The sequence below is a fragment of the Carassius auratus genome, chromosome 20 (assembly GCF_003368295.1).
Source record: "Carassius auratus strain Wakin chromosome 20, ASM336829v1, whole genome shotgun sequence".
Classification (NCBI taxonomy): domain Eukaryota; kingdom Metazoa; phylum Chordata; class Actinopteri; order Cypriniformes; family Cyprinidae; genus Carassius; species Carassius auratus.
In genome coordinates this window covers 17,400,010-17,409,742 of record NC_039262.1, presented here as the reverse complement: position 1 = coordinate 17,409,742, position 9,733 = coordinate 17,400,010, and the positions used below count along the sequence as shown (strand labels likewise).

General features: G+C 36.3%; 1 long non-coding RNA gene and 1 pseudogene across 1 annotated transcript; both read right to left on the bottom strand.

Annotated features, from left to right (window-relative positions):
• Nucleotides 1-1,762: 1,762 nt before the first annotated feature.
• On the bottom strand, nt 1,763-5,509 carry LOC113037843 (meprin A subunit beta-like; annotated as a pseudogene).
• A 744-nt stretch (nt 5,510-6,253) lies between these two features.
• Nucleotides 6,254-9,121, bottom strand: LOC113037844 (uncharacterized). Its single transcript, XR_003274691.1, has 5 exons — nt 8,950-9,121; nt 7,141-7,221; nt 6,793-6,852; nt 6,669-6,712; nt 6,254-6,418 (listed from the first exon to the last, which is right to left on the bottom strand). It is a non-coding gene; the product is annotated as an uncharacterized LOC113037844 (long non-coding RNA).
• Between the last annotated feature and the right edge of the window lie 612 nt (nt 9,122-9,733).

Genomic DNA, 9,733 nt, shown 5'->3' with positions numbered 1-9,733 from the left:
TTTTTCATTACTTTGCTCTAGATTAAATGGGTCTGTCAAAGCATGACGATTTAGAACAAGACTAGACATAATATATATATGACCAAAGATCTAATTTTTAGATCGAATTACACATTTAAAGATTTGTTTAACACATGATAACACTGCAGATGTTGGGAAACATCTAAATGTACCAAAAGGGAATACGTAATACATTTATAAAAACATGAAAAACAGAAAGTTAATGAATACATTCCATAGAATGCATTGTTCAAAAGAAGCCAGTGACTTGGCTTCTCTCCTGTCCTGTGTGGTCGTAAACTTTACGACCTGCAAAAGTGGGGGTTGCAGAAGCATGGCTCTCTTTGAGGAAGTTAAAGTGAGGAAAGACATTTCCTAAAGTATAAGCTTGCAACTTATACTCTTCACATAACAAGGATTAACCATTTATGCAATCCATAAACATAATTAAAATACATATTAATAATAAAATTAAAGTAAGGAACTTATACGAAAAGTTCCTTTGTCTCCAGTGTTGGAAGAATTTGGGTTGGGGGTTTTCGTTTCTTCTTTGAAGCTCGCATGGGCATCGTAAATAGTTTAAGTCCAGCCAGGCTGGCATTTAGTACCAACAGTCTGAATTTATAAAACAGAATTTAACCCATGAATCGCTGACCTGCATATCTGTTACAGTGGTCAGTTTTGATATTGTGGCGGCCCGCCACAAATAAATCAATGTATGGGAAACCCTGACTATATTGAGTAGACATTAACTGAAGGAGAACAAGATGTCTATTTGCTTACATGTTTGTAAGTGAATCATATTGTAATAGCATGTTTTTTACATGGCAACTGGCAAAGACACTTAGGACAAGAAGGTCATCAGACTGAGTAAAAGAGTTGAGCTAAAGAGTTCAAGTACCTGGGATCCACAGTTCAAGAACATGGAGGGTGAAGTATCAAGGATTGAAGCAGGATGGAACAGGTGGCAAAGAATGACAGGAGCGATGTGTGAGAAGAAGATACCCCCCAGAGTAAAAGGAAAACTTTGTTTAGACTGTGATCAGACCAGCAATGCTTTATGAAAGAAAGCAGTGGCAGTAACAGTACGACAGATGTCAATGAAGATACTGCGATTCTCTTTAGGGCAAACAAAATATGACCAGAAGACAAATGACAGTATCAGAAAACAACTTCAAGTGGAAAGCTGAGAGTAAAAAAAAGATGGCACAGGCACATTCTGAGAAGAGATTCTTTGCGTTGGAAAGAAAATCAGTAAAATGCACTTCATTACAACAAAAATTTTGCATAAATGCAGAAAAACAATAAATAAATTAATAAAAACTCGCAAACACAAATACACAAAAGCAAAAGAGAGCCCTCTCTTACCCCTGGAAAGACAAAAATTAAATCCACCGATCAACTCTGTGTAAGAGTAAACAAACAAACAAACACTCCAAAACAAACAGAAAAAGTTTGGTTTGAGACTACATATCTGGTTAAACCTACAGTCCAATTGCAGGCATACATTTACAGGATGACAACCAGGTCATGATCTCAGAGAATGTGCTGTTTCTCATATAGTGCAGTGCCAATGGACAGCTGCATCTCTTGAAAATTCAGGAATGTAAATTCCATTACAATTATTTATAATAAAGCACTTTGTTACAGACTACAACATAACACTAATAAACTGTGGGAGCATTAATGGTGACTACTTCTTTTGATGCATTTACATTTATTCATTTGCAGGCAGTTTTATCCAAAGCAACTTACAAATGAGGAAAACAAGAAGAAATTCATCTTAAGGAGGCAATGAACATGAGAAATGCTAGTAATCTAGTAATAATATTTTTTTGAGCATAGTACTTAACAGTTTTTTTTTTTTTTAATGCAGGTTATAATTCAGTAGCTCCAGCTCCAGCTAGGCTCACAATATACGGCCGATTATGGAAAGATTTCTCTCTCTCCATTGAGGCTTCTTGATGTATGCTGCATCTCATGGGGATGTTTTAGTCCATGGTCCCAGGACTCTGGGGTTCTAAAAGAAAAAAATCAGTTTAATGGGATCAGTGTTGAGAAGGTTTGGAAATTTGGAAATGTAATAGTTTACAGATTTCAAGTTACCCTATGTAAAATTTAATAAATAGTGTATTTCAATTGATTTATTAAAGTAATCTTTTTGATTACATTTGATTTTTTTCTTAATTTTTAATGTTTTTGATGATTAATCATTTTCAAACATTTAAAGCAGGCAGGGTTAATCTTTCAGTCGTTAAACAAAGAAAACATACATAAACCTAAATAGGAAATAAAACCGTTTAAGACATCAATCATATTTATGTGTGTGAAAATATTGTGATAACCTTTTTGTAATCTGTAACTTTTCATAAGTAACTGTAATTTAACTACACATTTTTTTTTCAGTAACTGTAACTGTAGATTATAACATTTATTTTGTAATTAAATAACATAATTGGTTACATGTAAGTTGCTCAACAACACTGAATGGGTTACTGTATATCCATTTACATTTAATAATGGTACAGTTATCAAGATTAGGAGAAAACTGGGATATAGATGCATACAACCATCTGTCTCTTTGGCTCCTCCGCATCACGGTCATCAATCTCTAATCGCAGGTCTCTGATTTCCGGTCTCCAAGACTCTCTGGTCTGAGTCCCCAAAAGTCCAGTCACGTCTATTGATGAAGTTGATATTTAAAACTCTTGTCATATTTCATAAGAATTTCATTTGCATTGAATAAGAACTGCACACCTTCAAGGGAGAGGAGGAAGATGACATCATCTCCTTTAATAAAGCTTCGGCTCTTCAGACGATCATGTGTGATGTAATGGCTGGTTCGGTAAACCCCACCCCCGGTAGAATTTACTACCATCTGTGTCAGTGACTAGACTGCCTACTTTTTGTGGGTTGTCCCAGAAATACTTAACATTACCTGTGGCTGCACAAAATGAGAAGATTCTATTTAAAAACACATATTGCCATTTATCTCTAAGAAATTTGTAATCAAGTATCTGCATTTAGCATATCAGCATTAATGGCACATAAAAATGACTCATAACTATAACTTTGTTTCTTACAGTCTGTGAAAGTCATGTTTGGATCTGTAGTGATCATCTTAATGTTGTTCATGCGATGTTGGATGTCTGGATTCTGGTCCATCAGCTCCATAGATGCCTGACGCCATGGACATGGCCATTGGAGATTGTTGTCTTTGGGTCCAGAGGTTAAGTGGAGGTATATTGCCATTATATGTGGACTATCCTTCAAGCCATTAATGTTCAAAGAAATCTGAAATGAGTAACCATCTGGGGACAGGAAACGGGGGCTGTAGGTATCGGAACCGGCAGGGGTTGTAGCGAGAAGCCTTTTAAAATCACGAATGCGCCAAGTGTATTGAGGACACTTGGTCTCTGAAAGGTTGATGTCATCCAGAGACAGACCACCCTTTGATGGTTTTCTTCCTTTAACCCCTTCAAACACTACTCTAAATTTATCAGAGACGTTTAGCGTAACATGGTATAGTTCCCAGGAGCCTCGAATCCACCTAGGTTGTACAAATTTAAGTTACCCATAGGCTAAAGGGATTTATTTATTGGTGTTTTAAACAAAAAAATTATTACCTCTGATCTTCTGAATGAGTCTCAGGGCTCCTTTGGGGTTTTTAACTGTGTATTCACGCACCCAGATATTTAGCTGGTCATCAACGCTTCCGCTGTTGTAATGATAGAACTGCAGGCATTGGGAGCGTCTTTTGGGGTGAAAGAGGCGACTTTCCAGGTAAGCATTTTTACCCTTGGTTCCTGTGGCTGTGCTGAAATGCATGAAGAACCCAACCCCTGTGGAAATATAAACTTTATTAGATAATAGACAATTAAACCAGTATTCTCACTTTCTCTTTGGACCTTATAATGGAGTTGACAAAATATTTTTCATGTCATATTACAATGCTTGACAAGAAATGTCTTGAAAAAGTCAAAGAATATTTCCTTATGGTATCAGTAAAATGTGTTTATCATGAAGACCAAAGTGCCACCATCAAAAAAGAGATATCAATGCAGAATTATGGATTATGAATTATTCAACCTTTTACAGAGTGTTTATGTAACAAAAAAATAAATAAAACAAATAGTCTTCCATGTGATATCGGGAGTGTAACATAAGGAGTTTCTAATATAGCTGCTGAGAAAGTTGGTGTTAACTTTGCAAAATATATATATATATTCTATGTGAAAAAGTTCAAAATTACACACACAACACTCCTGGTTGATGTGACTCACAGTGACAAGAGTCTGGGTTTTTGATGCATCACAACTATATTTGTGTTTATATGGAGTTTGGAAAAATAAGGTTCCACAATGGGCGGGGCTACTGAGCATGATGAATGGTAAAAAACAATTGTGAAATGCTCTTAATTCACTTGCATGAAGTTTTATTGCTATTGATGCTGTGGCTCAAAAATTGCAATTGTAATGGTAAATAAATGCAAAACTCAGTTTGGTTGAAACCTGATTTTGTGGTTAGGGGTGTACATACCTTTACATTGACCCAGGTTGGTGTGGTCTGTTTGTGGACCGCCCTTTACTCTTTGTACATGAGCCCATTTGCATTTCCACCATCACCCTCGATCATGCCACAGATATTTGGCTCCTCAAACTGGCAAGAGTCCAGAAATATTGAGGCTGTAGCTGGAAGAATATAAAATAAGTTTAGAACAAGATGAGTAAAAGAAGCAAAGTATTAGATGAGAAAGTTGTCTTTATCTTTTCAGTCAAACTAATGTCAGTATATTTATATATAAAAATAAATAATGGAGGATTATACCACATAACGTGCTTAATCATAAACTTACTACAGTTGTATAGCCGGTTCAGCTTGATCAGGTCACTGTCACTAAACTCCATGCGTTGACCAATCACATCCAAAAATTCTGGTATTTTGGTAACAATGGCTGGTTCACTGCCTTTGCTGAAGGATTTCTTACTGTAGTGCATGACTGAACCATAATCATAGGGCACACCGAGAGAGCTTGACACCGTTTCATTATATGAATTAAAGTTGTGCTCTTTACCTAAGTGAAAAACAAACTGTGAATTAGTTGATGAACAAATTACTTTGTATTTTATATAATTATATGTATAGATGTAAGGAGTTTTGCGAGACAGAGTGATGTTATTATTGATGAGTGTATTTAAGAATTCAATAGTTACCCTCTTCAATCTGGTCCCACATGATGGTGACATAGTCGTCTCTGTCAGATCTGGATTGTTCGTGCCAGAAACCCAGTGCATGCAGAAACTCGTGCTCCACTGTTCCTAAACTGTCACAGCCTGCACCAATTGACAAGTTTTGTTTTCCCATCTGCCGATTCCCCACATATGAGTAACATCTGATTAAACATAAAAACATCACCTTTTCATCACCCTATATGTATACACCCTTTAGATACAGTGTACAGATATGTTTGTACATGTGCATTGTTTGTACTTTGTCTTAATGTTTGTAATGGACCATGATACAGCAATGGAGATTGTTGTGCAAAATAACAGAGAATGTGGGATGGTCAGTGAAACCATTTTGGAGGTGATATTAAAGCTGCAGTCGGTAACTTTTTGACGCTCTAGCGTTTAATAAACAGAACTGCTTGCGTCTTGCGGAAGAACATTGTAGCCGGAGCTATCTCTCTCTGTTTATGTCTATGAAGAATCACAACGGTACTGGGTTTCTCCGCTGCGGTACCCCCGAAGCAATCTAAAATTGCCAGGCTGCCAAAAATAAGAATATTGCTATCTGTTCCAAGAATTACGTCTATTTCATGCTTTTTTCTTTTTTTTTTCTTTTTTTTATGCGAATTTTGTCATTGTTCTGGAGCACACTATAACTTACCGATAACATAGTCATACTCTAAAAAAAGGTTTGGTTTCAATGGGGATTTTAAAAGTAAGATAATAAATAAACATAGAGTTTTGATTTATTGCACAATATGTGAAGATGAGTTTAAATGTGTGTAGTGTTTTGAATTTTTCTTACCCTTTGCCTTTAAATACAAAAATGTAGTTTGGCTCTCCATTCCAGGGTTTAAGTCAATACAGGTCTTGAGTCTGTATTGCTCAAATGCTCTCAGTACCACACCTTTAGCGTTGATGTCTATATATATATATATATATTATATATATATATATTTTTTTTTTTTTTTTTTTTTTTAAGACAGAAAAGAAAACTAAGAGAGTATAGTGAGTGCATAATTTGGAGCAAATATTAAGTTAGAATTATATTATCATATACAGGTCAAAGCATAAATTCAACAGAACTGAATCAGTTATTATATTCACTGACCAAGGCTGCAGTCTAGGACATATGGCACAGTGGTTGGCCAGCGATACTTTTCATCCCGAATAGTGTTTCTGTATTCTCCCTGTTAAATACAAACAAGGATTTATTTTATATAAATAAAAAATATTATTTTGATTTTTATGATGTTGAGTGTATATAACTGTATCCACACATTAGTTTGACCTCCTGAAGTTAATGTTGACATTTTCTGAACTTTTAGAGTGTCCTTAAGAAAATATTGCATAATTTTTTTTAAGCCCAGAGATTAAGGCCCTAATTTGTATCCTGTTTGTGGAAAGTGGCATGAGAATTTGTTCAAAGAAAACACTGACCTCACTTATCAGAATGTCTCCTTCCACCAGGTCAAGTCCTGCCGCTGTTGAATGAGACAGCAGTTAATACAAAACTGTTATAGAAATTATGCTACAGATTTAAGATATTAATGTTTCCACAAACCTTCATTTATTTCAAATATATCCTGGCCTTTTCCATTATCCACATCAATCACTGTATTTCCTACAAAAAGGTAAAATTCAAACATAGTATATAAATATAAATAAAATAACAGTTGTGTTTATTGAATATATTTTTATATAAATTATGACTCACCTGTGAGTGAAAGATGTTGGATTTGAAGGAAAACATGGTATGAAATAACCACAAACTATCATAAAACTCATTCAGTCTTGAACAAGGTCATTGTATTTTAACATAACAATAGCCATGCTAGTTTTGATTAATCACAATATTAATAAACACATGATCGCAAAATTGTTTTCTCAGACATCGGAATTCTGTACTCACCAAACACAGGGCTGTGGCACATCCACACAGAATCAGTAATGTATGGAGAGACGCCATGAGAACTTCACCCTGAGACGCTCTCTTCAGAACATCAAAGCATTGTGTATTAACCAATTTATAGAACAAAAGAGCCTAGTCTCTAAGGTCCCACTTTATATTAATCGTCCTTAATATCTGTGTACTTACATAGTAATTAGACGTGTACATAGTACAGTACTGTATCTAATCACGGTGTTAGTACACATTGGAACATGGTATCTAGCTGTAATATTAGTGTAAATACACACATGTAACAACCCACTGAACGGTATGTGTAAATACAAATGTGTAACAGGACACTGGTAACAACACTTTTTGGTAATGAAAGTGGTACACGTTATATAAGATTTATCATGCAATTACTCTGATGTGACACAGCAGCGACCAGTAAGTTAGGCTTTACATATAAGTGTGGTTTGTGTCCAGAATGTTAAACTTTATATTAAGTGGACAGTTCCTGAGGAATTACCATATAAGTACACTGGTATTACAGTGGTGCACCAACTCCTCCCACTTTACATATCCCCCAACCTACCCATCTCCACCCCCTGGATCCCATTTCCTCCACTAAATCTACCCATCTCCACCCCCTGGATCCCATTTCCTCCATTTAACCTTCTGTACCCATCTCCACCCCCTGGATTCCATTTCCTCCACTAAATCTACCCATCTCCACCCCCTGGATCCCATTTCCTCCATTTAACCTTCTGTACCCATCTCCACCCCCTGGATTCCATTTCCTCCACTAAACCTACCCATCTCCTCCCCCTGGATCCCGTTTCCTCCCCCAACCTACCCATCTCCACCCCCTGGATCCCATTTCCTCCACTAAACTTACCCATCTCCACCCCCTGGATCCCATTTCCTCCATTTAACCTTCTGTACCCATCTCCACCCCCTGGATTCCATTTCCTCCACTAAACCTACCCATCTCCTCCCCTGGATCCCATTTCCTCCACTAAATCTACCCATCTCCACCCCCTGGATCCCATTTCCTCCATTTAACCTGCTGTACCCATCTCCACCCCCTGGATTCCATTTCCTCCACTAAATCTACCCATCTCCACCCCCTGGATCCCATTTCCTCCATTTAACCTTCTGTACCCATCTCCACCCCCTGGATTCCATTTCCTCCACTAAACCTACCCATCTCCACCCCCTGGATCCCATTTCCTCCATTAAACCAACTGTACCCATCTCCTCCCCCTGGATCCCGTTTCCTCCCCTAAACCTACCCATCTCCACCCCCTGGATCCCATTTCCTCCCCTAAACCTACCCATCTCCACCCCCTGGATCCCATTTCCTCCATTAAACCAACTGTACCCATCTCCACCCCCTGGATCACATTACTCCCCTAAACTTACCCATCTCCTCCCCCTGAATTCCATTTTCTCCCCTTAACATACCCATCTCTTAACCACTGGATCAAATGGTTCCAATTACTCTTGTACATATTGTTGTACATGAGTACTTATTTAAGTGAAAAGTCTTGTTATCAATGTTCTTTTACACATTTGTAATTACACATACCATCCTGAAGGTTGTTACATGTGTGTAGTTACAGAAATATTACAGCTGTAGATACTATGTACCATTATTGTACTTACACTGTCATTACATACTACGTATACATTTAGTTACTATGTAAGTACACAGGTATTAGGGACACAATATAAAGTGGGAAAGAAAATGTCCTTGAATTAATTTTCTTACCACCCCCCACAAATAAATATATACAAATACATACAATTTGCTGAAGATTTACTCACCCTTGTAATGGTAAAATGTTTCCAACTCTTATTGTGAGGCAATAACTCTCAGAGTATTGTAGAATAAGAAAAAAACGGGTTTTATTCTTGCAAGAAAGTCAGACCATCTGCACAGTGTGTGACAAAGAGGAACACTTTGACTCAGTATTTATATCCCAATCAACCCAGGATGTTTATATCTCATCCAATCATAATGCATACTCAACATACATCTCCTTTTAGGGTATCTATAACAGAAAATTTGATAGTGTTATATTAACACTCACAGTGAGAAAGTTAACACTTTTTTTCTGGATTATATACAGGTCCACCCTAGATCGAGTTAAATTAACACTTTAAACACATTTTTTTACACTTGCAGAGTAAAAAAAAAAAAAAAAAAAACCCTTTCTAAAAAGTTGTATACATCAAGTTCATTTAAATAAGTATACTTAAGTAAAGTTCAAGTTTTGTAGCAAGTATACAAATATCAGTGTTCTAGTAGCATACTTACAGTATAAGTGTACTGTTTCAATACTCCTTGGGCCTAAATTTGCCCACTTTTAAATATACTTTATGTATAACAGTAGCTAATTTTGAGTACACAACTAGTTAACCTCTATGTTTGTAGATTGTACACTTATTATACTAAAAGTGAACTTACAGGTATACTGATAGTTTACTAATTACATACTTTGTACACTTATATAGTCTCAGTAAAATACTAGTTTAGTAGTTTTATACTGCAAGTATACTAAAAACAAAACAAAAACTTTACATCATACTTTAAGTATACTACTATGTC